Raw genomic sequence first — 16,522 nt, forward strand, 5'->3', positions numbered from 1 at the left:
TTTTTAATATGCTGTCTAGGTTGGTCATAGCTTTTCTTCCAATACCTTTATATAATAATGATTTCTGTTGCATGTCCTGTTGCATGTGTGTGTCTGTAATTTAGGGACCTGAGTTGTCGGCAGTCGAGAGCTTGTCCTTCTTTTCCCTGGGAGTCCCCGAGGCCTCTGTCTCCAGCTCCATGTCCTAAGCACTCAGGGAACACTGCTGACTTATCATGGGGAGACTTTAGAATGGTTCGAGGACAATTGGGGTTCTAGACACAGAATTCTGCACTCCACCTCTGGGTGTCAGGGAGCTTACCAGTCGAACGGCAACTAGAAAGAGATTTTTGTTTAATCCCAGCTAACCTTCTCCTAATTCAACACAGGATTTGAAAGAAGAAATATCAGAAACAAGAGAAGGGGGGAGCTGTCTATGGAGTCATCGGGGCCCTCGGCGTGGTCTGCACTGAGTGACATCACCTCTAGGTGGCGCTGGCACCTCCTGCCTGGATGCGGGGTCGCTGACGCACCGGTTGGGAAGCTTGCCAGGAGCCAGGCACTGGGACTACCTGTTTGCCATTCTAAAAATGTCACTGGGGGGAAGCTCTCAAATGACACTGTAGCAGTCACTCACTTCTACTCATCACCAAATCCTGACCGTAGATTTTGTTATATTGTGGTCAAATAAAGCCGACATACAATTTCCCATTCTAAGGTAAGTGCACAGTTCAGCGGTATCTAGTACATTCACATCCTTGTGTAACCATCACCCCCGTGCACCCCAGAACCTTGACATCTTCCCAAACTGAAATTGTCCCCATTAAACAACAACCTCTCCCCCCAGCCCCCTCCCCAGCCCCTGGCAACAACCCTTCTACTTCCTATCTCTATGAAGCTGAATCCTCTGGGGACCTCATGTATGTGAGAATCATACAGTATTTGTCTTTTTGTGTCTCGCTTGTTCACTTGGAGTAAGAGCTTCAAGCTTCATCCATGATGTAACAAGTACTAGAATTTCCCTCCTTTTTAAGGCTGAATAAGTCACAGGATTTTGAAGCTGAAAATTCTAAAAATGTTCCTTCTTTTCTAAGAGGAAAACTAAATGAAAACCAGTGGGTTTTCAACTCCAGTATTGGCTGACTGAGACCCTCAGTGGCTGCTGCCTGGGTGCCGACAAGGAGTCACTGGGGGAGCTGGTCTCCATGCTGCTCTTTTGGTGCAGACTCATGGCAACTAGAAGTAGAAGGGTGATTGCCAGGGTCTGGGGAGGGGGCTGGGAGGTTGTTGTTTAAAGGAGATAGTTTCAGTTGGGGAAGATGACAAGGTTCTGGGGTGGATGGTGGTGATGGTCGCACAAGGATATGAATGTACTAAATACCCCTGAACTGCGGAGGAAGAGACAGAACTGCTCCCAATGTCACACAGGGCAGCGATCTTCATCAACCCAGTCCTAGGCTTCTGTGCAAGCTGCACTGCGGGAAGAGGAATGGAATTTTGCTGCTTGAAAACCCCTAGAGTCACTCCTCTCTCATCCTCTTCCCTTCTCCTACATTTCTGCCCCACCTATTATCTCTCCATCCAATTGTTCCTGAAGGTGTCCCCCTTACCCTGGCTCTTTGAGAAGAAGCCAAGAGCCTACTCCCGTTCAGACCTCACCCAGGATGAAAAATGATCGCCCTCCCTCCTGGTTCAGAATGGGTGAGTTTTCACTAGTCCAAAAAGGACTAGGGCCTACTGGGTGGCACTAGTGGTAAAGAACCCACCTGCCAATGCAGGAGACATTAGAGATGTGAGTTCGATCCCTGGGTGGGGAAGATCCCCTGAAGAAGGGAATGGCTACCCACTCACTCCAGTATTCTTGCCTGGAGAATCCCATGGACAGAGGAGCCTGGTGGGCTCCTCTGCAAAAAGTCAGACACAACTGAAGCGACTTAGCATGCAAGGAAGGACTGAGTTCAGCTCTGAGCACACCTTACGTCTAAAAAAATTACTATGATTTTTTTTTTTAAATTACTGTTCACTGGACTTGAAAACTAACTTCACAGGCTGAAATGGAACTTACTCAATCCTTTCCCTCTCTGTCTTTACCTGGCTCCCTCCCACATGAGGAAGACAGCCAGAGGCTTTGATAATGATAAATACAAAGACTACACCCTGAATTCCAAGCTCTCCGAATTCTATCCAGACTCCTGGCTTCCTTTACAGAGTCTGTGGCTACAGGACGAGATTCCTTCTATCTTTCAAACACACCCTCAGCCTCCCCACTTTTGTTCATTTGCTAAACACCTTTTCTCCATCTCGAAAGGGCTCTGTCTCTCAGCATCCACTTGCCACTGTCTGCACTAGAGGCCTTAAGTGGTGTTTGCCACTGGGAGAATCAACTCCACACAGGTACTGAAATATAAGAACCAAACCTGCAAGATCATTGAAAGCTCCTCCTGACCAGCAGTGTTGGGGCATCTGGAAACAGTCACCTTTCCCCAGTCAGAAGTCTAGTGAGCATTATGGAAGAATGCAGTGCCTGCGGTTCCCAAGGGTAACTGGACTTCAGCTTGCTTATTCTACCCAGTCTGGGGCAGCTGGGCTCCACTCTGGCCTTTTGGTGCAGACTCATAGCAACCAGCAGAGAAGGCAATGGCACCCCACTCCAGTACTCTTGCCTGGAAAATCCCATGGACGGAGGAGCCTGGTAGGCTGCAGTCGCCTACCAGCCGACTACTCACTTTCCTTTTTCCCTTTCATGCTTTGGAGAAGGAAATGGCAACCCACTACAGTGTGCTTGCCTGGAGAATCCCAGGGACGGGGGAGCCTGGTGGGCTGCCGTCTATATGGGGTTGCACAGGGTCGGACATGACTGAAGCAACTTAGCAGCAGCAGCAGCATGGCAACTAGAACCTCCTCCAGCCCTCGTAGGGCTGTGTGATGTGCCTGCTCAGAAACCAATGACTAGAGAAATGGAGGCTTTGGCCCCAACACCAATATTCTTTATACTTTAATTTTATACTTTGTACTTTTAATTCTGACAAAAGCTACTGCTGACAAATCCACTCTGCTGATCCTGGGAGGTCATTGCCAAAAACTTTAAAATCTGCCTGTCTCAAGACCATCACGCAATCTCAGTTCCAAAGAATATCTTAACCAAGATGACCCTTTTTTGTCAATATTTATTTATGAATAAATGACTGTGGAGGGCCTCAACCACAGGCAAGATGGAAAACTCCCTTCATCAGGGAAACTCTAACTGCTGGACTTACAATGGACTCCACTTGATACCCACATTCTAATGACCCACAGTGAATGTATTGAGTGGACATGGATTCATAAGGTGTCAAACCACTTCCCTGCATGACAATCTGACTGCAGCTTCTGCCCATCCATGTTTCTCTCCAGACTCTCCAGTCTCTAACTGTTTTTGACTCCACGCTTCTTCTGGCCATGTCGCCTGGTTGTCATTGTTTCCTGTTCGGTCACTAAGTCATGTCCAATTCTTTGCGACCTCATGGACTTCAGCATATCAGGCTTCCCTGTCCTTCATGATCTCCCTGAGTTTACTGAAACTCATGTCCATTGAGTCAGTGATTACATCCAATCATCTCATCCTCTGTCACCCCCTTCTCCTCTTGCCTTCAATCTTTCCCAGCATCAGGGTCTTTTCCAAAGAGTCAGCTCTTCACATCAGATGGCCAAAGTATTGGAGCTTCACCTTCATATTCAGTCCTTCCAGTGAATATTCAGGGTTGATTTCTTTTAGGATTGACTGGTTTGATCTCCTTGTTGTCCAAGGGACTCTCAAGAGTTTTCTCCAGCACCGCAGTTGGAAAATATTATCTAGTAATTGCAACCAGTTCGTACATGTTTGATCTCCAGACTGCTTAGGTAGATGTGCAGGTCATCTTCACTAGATACTCTGGCAAATGGCAAGCCACAAAGAAACTTCCTAAATGATCCCTAAAAAACCCCCTGCCTTACCTCTCTGCTCGCCTCAGTTAGCCTCAACCTAAGCTTCCCATGTCCCCCACCAACACCTGGACTTCACCCATACCACCCTCCTCAATCCCCCGGACCTCTGTTCTGGGCCCTGAGGAACCCAGGTGTGTCCTTGGTCAAATCCTCTGTATGGGACTGCTTCCTGGAAAGCTCTCTCCCTTCTCACTTCCGTGGAAACATGGCTGCCCTCAGAGGACGCTGCATCCGCTGTAGCCTCTTATGCGGTGCCTGCTGTTTGTTTTTCCACATCCCATGTACCTGGGCCCAGAGTAAAATAAGTGCTCTCCTTGTTCTTCATTGCCACTTCTAGAACGTTGCTTCTCCACCCTCCAAAACAAAAGCAAACAAACAAAACAATAAAGCAATCCAGCTCCTTCAAAGAACATGCTATCTGACTATTCTGTCTTCCACTGCCCCTCCTTTCTGTGGTCATTCACCCACTTGCAGTCATTTAGCCTTCTTCATAAATGGCTTTACAGCTGGCCCACTGATTCCTGTCTGCTTCCTGGCAATTTCAACATTCACACTGATAACTACCCCCAATCTGCCCTCCTCCACCCTCACCCTCTCAGAACCTCCATCTTCCCCTCCTCCCCCAGCCCAGCCTCTCACCTCAAGGTCACCTCCTACCTTGTCATCACCCAAAACACATCGGCTCTAAATTCTTGATTTCCACCATCCCAGTCTCTGACCACAGTTTCCCATCATTGGAGCTCACCTGCCAAGCCTTCCCATTCCAACACTTCCATGCTAGGCCCTCTGATCAGGAGGCCCACCAGCTTTCTCCTCCCCTCTGCCTTCCCCTCCTCCTAATATCCTCACTTCTTTCCTGTCTAGCTTAGATTCTATGACCTGTTGTTATTACCACAACTCCCTTAACCATTCTCTTCCTATATCTCACTCACCAGGAAAACCCCCAGATATAGTCAAATCCAACTCTCCACCTACCTCACACCTGCATCTGAGCAGCTGACTATGAGATGCAGAGAAATACACAGCCATGCTGAGGGGTCTTCCTTTAATATTACGAATAGAGCTCAAGAGGCCCACAGCCTGACTCATGACCCCATAACACTCCCCTGGCAACATGACTCCTCCTCTCACCGGAGATCTTGCTTCTTATTTCAGTAGAAAAGCAGATGCTCACAGGAGCTGTCATCCACCCATCACCAGAGCCATCTGTATCCTGTGGTCCTGTCTTCTGTCTTCCTGCTGTTGCAATGGACCATAATGATAAGAAGACAGAGAACTAACATTTTATTGAGTGCTTACTATTCCAAGCACAGTTCTAAGTGCATTACACGGGTCAACCCACTTAACCTTCATTGCAATCCTCTGTGATGGATACATTATCATTTTTATTTTGCAGATAACAAAATGGAGGCACGGGAAGGGCAAATTGTGTGGGGGCTTTTGTTGTTGATTTTTGCCTAGCCACATGGCTTTCGGGATCTCAGTTCCCAGACGAGGGATTGAAACCAGGCCACAGCAATGAAAGCCTGGAATCCTAAGCACTAGGCCACCGGGAAACTCCCAAACTATGTGTACTTTTACCTAAGAAACCACTCTTCACTTGTCCCCTAAATTTTTGTCTTCTCACCTCCCCAAGGATAATGCTTCTAGCCCTAACCCTTAACTTGTCTCTTCCCATGGCTTACTCTCTGCTAGATTATTCCCATTAGTATGCAACCTTGTTGAAATACCTTACATCTTGGGTAAAAATATGCCTCTGTCTTCCAGTTATTGGTCCATTTCTCTGCTCCCTAGGATGGCTAACTTCCTTGAGAAATCCACCTCTCTCCTGAGCATTCTTGTTAGACCACCATACCCATTGTTCACTGAAACCCTGACATCAAGATTGCCAATGATCACCACATCCTCTTTCTCACTTCTCAACAACCAACCTCTCCAAAACCTTTAACTCTGAGGGACTGCTTTCTTTTGATTCTCTTCCCATTATTCTGACTGCAGCTTGTCAGACCCTTTTGTAGGCTTCTCACCTCCCCAACCTAGAAATATTGGACAGTCTAATAGCCTTCCCTCTGTTCTTCCTACATGCATGTGTGCTCATTCACTTCAGTCTTGGCTGACTGTCTGCAACCCCATGGACTGTAGCCCCCAGGCTTCTCTGTCCATAGGATTCTCCAGGCAAGAATACTGGAGTGGGTTGCCATTTCTTTCTCCAGGGGATCTTCCCGTCCTGGGGATCGAACCTGCATCTCCTGCATCTAATGCACTGAAGGCAGATTCTTTACCCACTGTACTCACCCTCTAGATAATCTCTATATTGGATTTTCCTATCAGCACCCAAAGCGGCATCACTGTCTTTCTCAAAGATGGGTAGTCAGTGTCTTTCCCTCTTCAGCTCCCTCTGTGTTGCAGAGGCACTTGGTATTTTGCTATTTCTTCCTGAGCTTCATCTACCCAGAGCTTTGCCCAGTAGCAGCCTCACTAGCATAATAACAGTGATCAAAAGGAGGCAAATTTGCAGTCTGAGTCATTCTAGAAAGCTCAGATGTCTGGGTTAACGTGGAGGTTGGGTCTTCTCACTTGGGGTTACATCTTGACTTTCCTCCTGTCCCCTAGTTATCTGAGATCTGTCCCTAAATAACCAATCATTCTGGTGCTAAGACCATAGCTTAAATTTTGGTCTCACTTTATTTTTTTCCCCAAAGTTTAAAGTTTTTATTTTGTATTGGGGTATAGCCGATTAACAATGTTGTGGTAGTTTCAGATGAACAGTGAAGGGACTCAGCATAGATACGCATGTATGGGCTTCCCAGGTGGCTCAGTGGCAAAGAATCTGCCTACCTAATAGGAGACTTGGGTTTGATCCCTGGTTGGAGAAGATCCCCTGGAGAAGGAAATGGTCTCACTTTAAAAATCTGCTTTTATATCTGTTCTGATGGCCAGCAAATGGCCCATTAGTAGCGCTAGCGTTTCATTTTAAAATTTTGTCTGGTCATTACATCTGCTCCTGCAGATCAACCAGGGACCCACGAGGTCCTTCGGAGCCCTCCATCTCTCCATACTTCCACCCACTCTCCCTGGCCAGTCACCTGGCTGTGAGTCAGCACACAGCCTAGAGTCATGCCTTGTGTATAGTAAACACTCAAGAAACATTAGTCGAATTGAATTAACCAGACAGTATTTCAGTCACCATCCATAGTTGCAGGGAAAGAAATACTCTAATAAGACAACAGTTTACCATTTCTCATGACTCTGTGGGTTGACTGGGTAGTTCTCTATTGATTGTATATTTCTGCCGAGGTGCTGGGATGGCTAGGCAGGCATGACCACACCTCATCATTAATTTCCTGGGAGCCAAGCTGGGACTGTGGCCATGGACTGTGGTTTTCTCTCCCCTTGACTACTGAGCTTCCTTAAAGCAGAATGGCTAAATTCAAAGTTCTGCTTGTCATATGCTATCTGAGGCCATGTTGGCCAATGCTGGTCACTTAGCTAAGTTCAGACTGTATTGGGAGACTCCACAAGATAGCTGGGAGGTCCCTTCACTGGAGACTCCCCAGATGGTACCCCTTGATCCCTGTGGAGGCGCTCATCCTCCAACATGTCCCTCATTCCAGGTCACTGCAGAGTGGTCATCAGATTAGCAGACACGATTCATGTCAGTATACACCTTGGCCCAGGCACTGACTCTATCATCAGTAGCCTCATATGGGTGGAATACACAGCCTCCTTCCCATTTAACTCAATAGGCACGAACCATCAAATTTACATGGTCCTCTGAGGAACCTCCAAATCTCCATCTACTCACCCACATTTTTATGCCCATGGAGGTCAGGAATGAGTCTGTTGCTCTGCCCTGTTTTACAAATGGAATTTAGACCATCACTGGAGGTTATCTCTATTCTACTGTTAGGCAAAGAAGAGTTGTCATCTTTCTTTAACTCTCTTAGTATGTGGACTGTCAGTTAGTGACAAACGGTCAATAACTATGGTGGAATAAACTGAGTTACTCAGTCCTCAGTCGTGTCCGACTCTTTGTGACCCCATGGACTATATAGCCCATGGAATTCTCCGGGCCAGAATACTGGAGTGGGTAGCCTTTCCATTCTCCAGGGGATCATTCCAACCCAGGGATCAAACCCAGGTCTCCAGCATAGCTGGCAGATTCTCTACCAGCTGAGCCACAATGGAAGCCCGGAATAAACTGAGAGGAAAACACTAAAAACTAATGTACTCTGAGTACGTTAGTACTAAGAGTATTTTGGAATTAAAGACATAAAATCTAATATGGCTTCCCTGGTGACTCAGACATTAAAGAATCTGCCTACAATGCAGGAGACCCAGGTTTGATCCCTGGGTCGTGATCTATGAGCTGGGCCACCAGCTGGTATGGCAAGTAGATGGAGCACTTGCCATAATAACCTTGCAGCTAACCTCTTCTCATTTAGCGCTGAAGCCAGCTCCAGCAGAAACCTCAAGTGCTTCCTCTGGGTTTTTATCTCACAAGGGGCAGGCTAGGTCCCATCCACGACAATGACAGAAATGTTGTTTTCCCAGAGCAAAACTAGACTGTGCTTCCTCCCAGAGAGGAAGAATGCTTGTCTGGCTCTGTGTTCATCTCCTTAGACTCAGGAGGAAAGCAGCTTCTAGTCCTGCTGGTCAGGAAGCAGATGCAAAAGTGGTTCCTTCCCTCCAGACGCTGGGGCTCCCTCGAGTCCTCTTCCTTGCCCCTCTTTCCCAGTGCGGGACACACTAGGGGAAACAAGAACTGTGGGCATCAAACCAGAGGCTCCAGGGTAAGGAGGGCACTTCAGAATCTCCTTCTCCTTGGGGAAAGAGTGGAATTTCCTGAGAGAGAGGCTGAAGGCATCAGGCTGAGCGATGGAAGGACAGGGCTGTAGAGAAAGCAAGTAATGTTGAGGAGAGAGAAAGACATGAGAAGCACCCTTTTCCAAACTTGCTTGGTGTGGGTCCCTTCTCTCCTACAGTGCAAGAAGACACCTACGTTAGACCAAGTCATAACATCTGCTTGGAAATCTGACCGTCTCTTCAGTAGAGAATGTTGAGTTCCCACCAACACAGTGGCTGGGTGTGGAGATCGGGGTGTATTGGGGAGAACAGGGCTGTACCAGAGAACCTAGGAAAGCTGGGGGTACCCAGGAAAGGAGGTGCAAAATCATATTCCTCTCCTAGATAAGATTCCAGGCTGCTGGGGGCTACTTCATTCCAGGAACCTATAAAAATGGCATCATGCAAATTTAGAAAAAGATGCTCAAAATGGGGAGGTCACAGATGCCTGGGCTGATGACAGCTCTAGAAGTGGAGGGGCAGGCAGGAGCCCAACCACTCTTTCCCCTTAAAGGAGCAACTTGTGTAACCCTGCCTCCTGATTGTTCCCCATATATGACAAGGTAAACACTGGAGTCAGAAAATAGGGAATTTGTCATAACCTGGTTATAAAAATCTTATTTACATTCTTGAGAACTTCCTGCAGGTTGTTCACATCATCTGCTCCTCTGCAAAGGAGGCTCCTGAGGCGTCTAGAGTTATACCTGTCCCAGAATAAAGAGCTGGTAACCAGCAGAGACCCTGCTTACCAGCTTCTCTCTGGACCTCAGCCACCTGCCTGTCTCCCTACTCAACGTTTGGAAGACTGGCTCCTCTGACCAAATGGGTGCAGGAGGTTTTGTCTGTTTTCTGTTATTTTTATTTTGTTTCACCAGTTCTCATCAAAATGCCTGCAGATTTGAGTAAGGTCAGAGTCCCAGGAAGTGGTGGATCAGAAAAGTTCTGTCTCCCAAGCCACGGCTCCTCTTGCAGCATCACCCCTGGGTTTGTCTGCTCCTGCCCAAATCTGGTGAACTTAGCCAACGCCACCCATCTGGTGTGCCCGGTGGGACAGAGTTTGATCTAAGATGCCTCATGTCAGCTGAACCCTCAGGGCATTGTGGCTCCAGGAACACTGCAGACAGACCCATCTACTTTTCTGCATCTTAGTTCCAGTGAAAACTTGGAGTGACCAATCTCAAGTACAGCTACTCCTTCCATATCCTCCCCAACAAAGAAATAGTCATGGAACCATTCCATCTTATAGTCTCTCATCTTCACTCTTAAGAATCCCCTGTGTGTGTGTGTGTGTGTGTTTAGTTTTAGTTAATATTTTATTTTTCTCAGTTTTGATCATTAACGTTGGGATTTATCAAGTATGCAATCTTCAACATTTGAGAACTCTATAAATATGTGTTATTTGGTCTTTATTAAATTAGAGCTCTTAGGAGATTTCCCACTGCAGGAGCTGGGTGTGCCTTCTTCAAGTTCTTGTTATTCACCTGACTGTGGAATGAACCATCTCAGAAGCAGTAAGTGCATATACATGGGGGTCTGCTGAGATGTATGTGTGTGTGTAGACTTTTATTCATGAACTTATCATACTGTTGATTGTTTATGTTCATGCCACTCTTAATGAACAGTTTATATAGACAGTAAGCTGGTAAAAAGAATGATGTGCGTGCTCAGTCGCTTTCGTCCTGTCCGACTGTTTGCATCCTAATGGACTGAGCCTGCCAGACTCCTCTGTCTGTGGGATTCTCCAGGCAAGATTACTGGAGTGGGTTGTCATGCCCTCCTCCAGGGGATCTCCCCGACCCAAGGACTGAACTTGCATCTCCTGCATTACAGGCAGATTCTTTACTGCTGAGCCACCTGGGAAGCTCCAAATATGTGTCAATAATTCCCTTCTACTGACAGTGCAAACTGATGAGTCCGATCATCTTTCACGCAGGTGGTTCTCTTTGCCCACCTTGAGGCTATGCAGCCCTCTGAGTCCTCCACTGTGTACAAACAGCCATGGCGGCCCCTCAGGGTAGAGCAGAGAGCTGCCAGATGCATCCTGTGACAGAGCTACAGCCATCAAGGTGAAGGACAGTGCGACAGAGACACTACATGCTTCTTGGGAAGTTCAGAGCGTCTACATAGTTGTGCTTTCAAATTCAGATTATATGGTGTTTTTTAAAAACAAATCTGGTCAGGATGATTTATGTGTAACATCATGTCATTTAATGAGATGCAACATTATACAAAAGCTAATTTTAAAGAAAGAAAATGTTCATTCCCCACGTTAGAAGTTTTGACAAGTTTTCACAGCCTCTGAAATGTGGGGGTTTGGTCTGGGAGAGGGCAGTGAGCTGACCACATGGAGTTCAAGGGCAGCAGGAACTGTAGCCACCACAGTGGAAGGCCTTGGAAGGGTTGCTTGATTTAGCAAATAAATACGCAGATTATTGTTGTTCAGTCACCCAGTCGTGTCCAACTCTTTGCAACCCTATAGACTGTAGGACACCAGGCTTCCCTGTCCCTCACTATCTCCCAAAGTTTGCCCAAGTTCATGTCCGTTGCATAGGTGATGCCATCCAGGCAAATATGCAGGACATTGAGTTAAATTTGAATTTTCAATAAACAGCACATTTTTAATGAGCATATCCCATATCACATTTGGAATGTACTTATAGTAGAAAAAAATTATAGTTTATTAGAAATTCAAATGTAAGTTAGTATTGTATTTTGTATGGCAACCCTACTAGGAAACACCCCACCTCAGTCCCCTCACCACCACCACCACTACCCACCGCCGCTCTAGCCTATGATTAAGAGATGAAGAGACAAGAAAGAGGTGAATAATGGAGGAATGCAGGGAATTTGATGTCTGCTTTCTGGAGAGCTGAAGGTAAGGAGTTAAGAGGGTTTGATGTTCAAGCTGCCTTAGATAAAAATACGACTCAGAAATGAGTCAAGTCTGAGTTCAGTGGACTTTTCAGCACAAAATGTGGTTCTGATTAAACTGAAAGCTCTGTTCTTAAGGTAATACCAGAATTCCATGAAATGGTGATTGGAAGCCATTACATTTAGGCAAGATGTTCCCCAGCTCCCTAGCTCCACCCTTCTTCCCCCGCTGCCTGTCTCTCTCTTCCTTCCTTCTTCCTTCCTTTGTTTTCTCTTTCTTTCCTTCTCCCACTTTCTTTCACTGAATAAATATTGGGGCATGCTAAGCAAATCCTCAAAATGTTCATATTTTCACTCTTACCCAACTGCATCTTTCTTTGAATCCTTAAAAATTGAGAATCACATAAACAAACTTCTAGGCATCCCATAGACCCAGGGAAGAAGTGGTTAGAAACAAAGATGCCAGTTTTGTCGACTCATGTCAACCTAGAGCAAGCTGTAAGCTTCCTGCAGCCATCCACTGGCACTCCCAACCCAGAAAAGAGCAGAGGCAATTGCTTTAAAAGTAAAACTCCAAAATGGGCTAAGCTGGAAACACCGCAACAAAAATGAGGAGTGACAACCAGGGTCAAAAAAGAGGCAAAACATCAAAGACAAGGAACTATAGGTTGCCTTTATAATTCATTCTTATGCTGATACACTTTCAGAAAGCATTTCCAGTCAACTCCGTATCATTGCTGGCCATAAGAGAATTAGAAGGAGATGTGTAGAAAGAAGATCCTAAAATCTGCTGTGCTCTCTGCTTGTGTCTCTATTTTTCAAAATCTCTGTCCAAATATCTGGCAGATCACTTCTGATATCAACACCTGCCCATGGGACACCCAGCAACAACCCAATAGGATTGATTAAATAAATGGTCTGTAAATATTTCTCAGCTAGTATTTACTGTGCATCTCTATCAACTAAGAGTTCTGAATTCCCAAACATTTTAAGTCCCACACTTCTGTAAACCTCCTCTGTAACTGTGGGCATTGGACACGGATTCTTATTTTCCGTGAATTTGCTGGTTCTCTGTTAGTACTTACAGAGACAAATGCCAGCCACCCTCCCCAGGCTCATCCTTCCAGCCCCTCTCATTCTGTCAGGGGCTGTCACCGTGGGCAGTCTCTAATTCGCAGCCTGTCTCTTTCGGCTGGTTCTGGGCTTGATCTGCCTAAGCTTTGTACTTAAGCCCATCACTCTGCATGAGAGGATGTTCCTGAGAGAGGTACACTGTCACCTTTTGCCCCTTTCTTCAAATAAAGATGAGTTCTGTTATGCAATCACTGCCTGACATATAATTTGTTCTTGCTGTGATCTGGTTGACAACTGTATTAATACATTAAAAGAAAGCCTCAAAGCCAACAGCACCCAAGCTGAAATCCTCTTATTATTTCCCAAAGAGAGAACAAAAAATCAAAATGTAACAGAAAATACTGGGGAGATATGGAAGACTTTCACTAGTATTGGATGGCCCCCTCAGCACTGCTGGAATTTCAGGGGCTGTAATTCAGCAACAGTATTGACACGTTCCTTTTGGCCCATTTTCGTGGCCATTGTGACTGTCTCCTTTGTATTTTGTGTGGAACTTCTCTTCAGATCAGGTGTCTGCCACCTTGTTCTAGTTCGCCATGCCTTTTGGCTTGAAAATATATTGTGTATTTAAAGGAGACATTCAAAGTGATGCACTTAAATGACAGTAATGTTGTTTGCAAGGTCCTGAGTCTGTACTGGACATGAGAATTTTACATTCTTTACACATACCTTTGGCAAAAATCTTATTTATTTCCTGGGTTAGTTATATTTTCCAACAGTCAGGATGCTTCTGAAAACGACAGAATGTTAGCACAGGGAAACCCTTTAAAGATCATCTAATCAAAGTTGATTATTTTTTAGATTAGGAAATGAAAACCCAGAAAAAACCAAACTGTCCAAGATCATAGTCCTTCTTTTTTTGTTTGTTTTCACTGAGAACTCTTATCATTCTGCACCACCTGCCTCCCACAGTGTGTGTTGTATCTCATACTTTGAACTCCTTGCAGAGACTAGCATGTATATTGGCTATAGTCTATTGGGTACACATATACACTTGGAACTTGTGTGTGTTAGTCGCTCAGTCATGCCTGACTCTTTGCCACCCCATGGACCCGTCAGGTTCCTATGTCCATGGAATTCTCCAGGCAAGAATACTTGAGTGGGTTGCTGTCCCTTTCTCCAGGGAATCTTCCCGACTCAGGGATTGAACCTAGGTCTCCTGCATTGCAGGCAGATTCTTTACCATCTAAGCCACCAGGAAAATAATGATGACTATTTGTTTCAACTTGCGTTATGAAGAGTGGTTTATTATACCATCTATAATCCTCCTAGCAGCTCTATAGCATATCTAAAAAATAATGTTACGAATGAAGGAACCATGGTTGAGAGAACTTGAAGTAACTATCCAAAGGTCACACAAGTAATCAGTCATAAAGGTGGGTTTTCAGTCAATTCTTTCAACCTCAAATATGAATGCTTCTTTCACAACATCATTCTGACTTGCAAGCTCCATAGGTTTTAAAGATGCTAGAGATCTCGTCAAGAAAATTAGAGATACCAAGGGAAAATTTCATGCAAAGATGGGCACAATAAAGGACAGAAATGATATGGACTTAACAGAGGCAGAAGATATTAAGAAGAAGTGCCAAGAATACACAGAAGAACTATACAAAAAAGATCTTCATGATCCAGATAACCACAATGGTGTGATCACTCACCTAGAGCCAGACATCCTGGAATGCAAAGTCAAGTGGGCCTTAGGAAGCATCACTACGAACAAAGCTAGTGGAGGTGATGGAAATCCGGTTGAGCTATTTCAAATCCTAAAAGATGATGCTGTGAAAGTGCTGCACTCAATATGCCAGCAAATTTGGAAAACTCAGCAGTGACCACAGGACTGGAAAAGGTCAGTTTTCATTCCAATCCCAAAGAAAGGCAAAGCCAAAGAATACTCAAACTACTGCACAATTGCACTCATCTCACATGCTAGCAAAGTGATGCTCAAGATTCTCCAAGCGAGGATTAAACAGTACATGAACCATGAACTTCCAGATGTTTAAGCTGGATTTAGAAAAGGCAGAGGAACCAGGGATCAAATTGCCAACATCTGTTGGATCATTGGAAAAGCAAGAGAGTTCCAGAAATACATCTACTTCTGCTTTATTTACTCCACCTGACCTGCCTCCAGAGAAATCTGTATGCAAGTCAAGAAGCAACAGTTAGAACTGGACATGGAACAACAGACTGGTTCCAACTCAGGAAAGGAGTACATCAAGGTTGTATATTGTCACCCTGCTTATTTAACTTGTATGCAGAGTACATCATGAGTAATGCTGGACTGGATGAAGCACAAGCTGGAATTAAGATTGCCAGGAGAAATATCAATAACCTCAGATATGCAGATGACACCACCCTTATGGCAGAAAGTGAAAAGGAACTAAAAAGCCACTTGATGAAAGTGAAAGAGGAGAGTTTAAAAAATGGCTTAAAACTCAATATTTAGAAAACTAAGATCATGGCATCTGGTCATATCACTTCATGACAAGCAGGTGGGGAAACAATGGAAGCAGTGATCAACTTGATTTTTTGGAGTTCCAATATCACTGCAGATGGTGACTGCAGCCATGAAATTAAAAGATGCTTGCTCCTTGGAAGAAAAGCTATGACCAACCTAGACAGCATATTAAAAAGCAGAGACATTACTTTGCCAACAAAGGTCCATCTAGTCAAAGCTATGGTTTTTCCAGTAGTCATGTATGGATGTGAGAGTTGGACTATAAAGAAAGCTGAGTGGCAAAGAATTGATGCTTTTGAACTGTGGTGTTGGAGAAGACTCTTGAGAGTCCCTTGGACTCAAGGAGATCCAGCCAGTCCATCTTAAAGGAAATCCGTCCTGAATATTCATTGAAAGCACTGATGCTGAAGCTGAAACTCTAATACTTTGGCCACCTGATATGAAGAACTGACTCATTGGAAAAGACTCTGATGCTGGGAAATACTGAAGGCGGGAGGAGAAGGGGACAACAGAAGATGAGATGGCTGGATGGCATCACTGACTCGATGGACATGAGTTTGAGTAAGCTCTGGGAATTGGTGATGGACAGGGAAGCCTGGTGTGCTGCAGTCCATGGGGTCACAAAGAGTCAGACACAACTGAGTGACTGAACTGACTGAGAAGCAATCTGGTTCAATTTGTGTCTCTCCTGATGGTTATGTGATCCAGACTCTAATACAAGCTTGAAAGAGCTGAATACTCATATATGTAAGCAGTTTCCCAAAAGGAATATCCACAAACCAAAAAAATAAGCATGACAAGTCTGAAGACTGAAGGATTATGAATCTTGGAGAGAAATAGGCTTTCAATCTTTACATGTTAGTGGGATGGAATTTTCTATCACCAGAGTGACTTTGATGGAAATCAGAATTATAAGAGCTAAATAATTCGATGTTCTTGAGGGCTGACTGGTATCTCCTACAGAGACACCCTGACAAAAAGGAATGGTTCTCTGACATAAAATTCCAGGCTTCAGTGCCTGAGAGGAAGAAAGAGTTCTTAAAACAAGGGCATGCTTTGTCCAGTAGGGTAGACAGAATAATGACCTCTAAAGATGTCCATGTTTTGGAATCTGCAAATATGTTAGGTCACATGGCAAAGGAGAATTAAGGTCACAAATGGAGCTAAATTTACTAATCAGATGACCTTGGGATGGAGAGATTATTCTGTATTATTGGGGTGAGCCCAGTGTAGTCACAAGGGTCCGTATAAGTGGAAGAGGGAGGCAGAAGAGGA

General features: G+C 45.1%; 1 protein-coding gene across 1 annotated transcript in view; it reads left to right on the forward strand.

The window, feature by feature from the left end:
• The first annotated feature begins 269 nt into the window (after positions 1 to 269).
• LOC145538412 (uncharacterized) overlaps positions 270 to 16,522 on the forward strand; it is an 80,744-nt gene continuing 64,491 nt past the window's right edge. Inside the window, exons 1-3 of the transcript XR_014076837.1 lie at positions 270 to 697; positions 1,577 to 1,680; positions 10,232 to 10,298. The gene's annotated coding sequence lies outside the window, so the exon portion shown is untranslated. The remainder of the gene's footprint in view (positions 698 to 1,576; positions 1,681 to 10,231; positions 10,299 to 16,522) is intronic.

This window comes from Giraffa tippelskirchi, chromosome 2 (assembly GCF_054371585.1).
Source record: "Giraffa tippelskirchi isolate mGirTip1 chromosome 2, T2T-mGirTip1v1.2.pri, whole genome shotgun sequence".
NCBI classification, from domain to species: domain Eukaryota; kingdom Metazoa; phylum Chordata; class Mammalia; order Artiodactyla; family Giraffidae; genus Giraffa; species Giraffa tippelskirchi.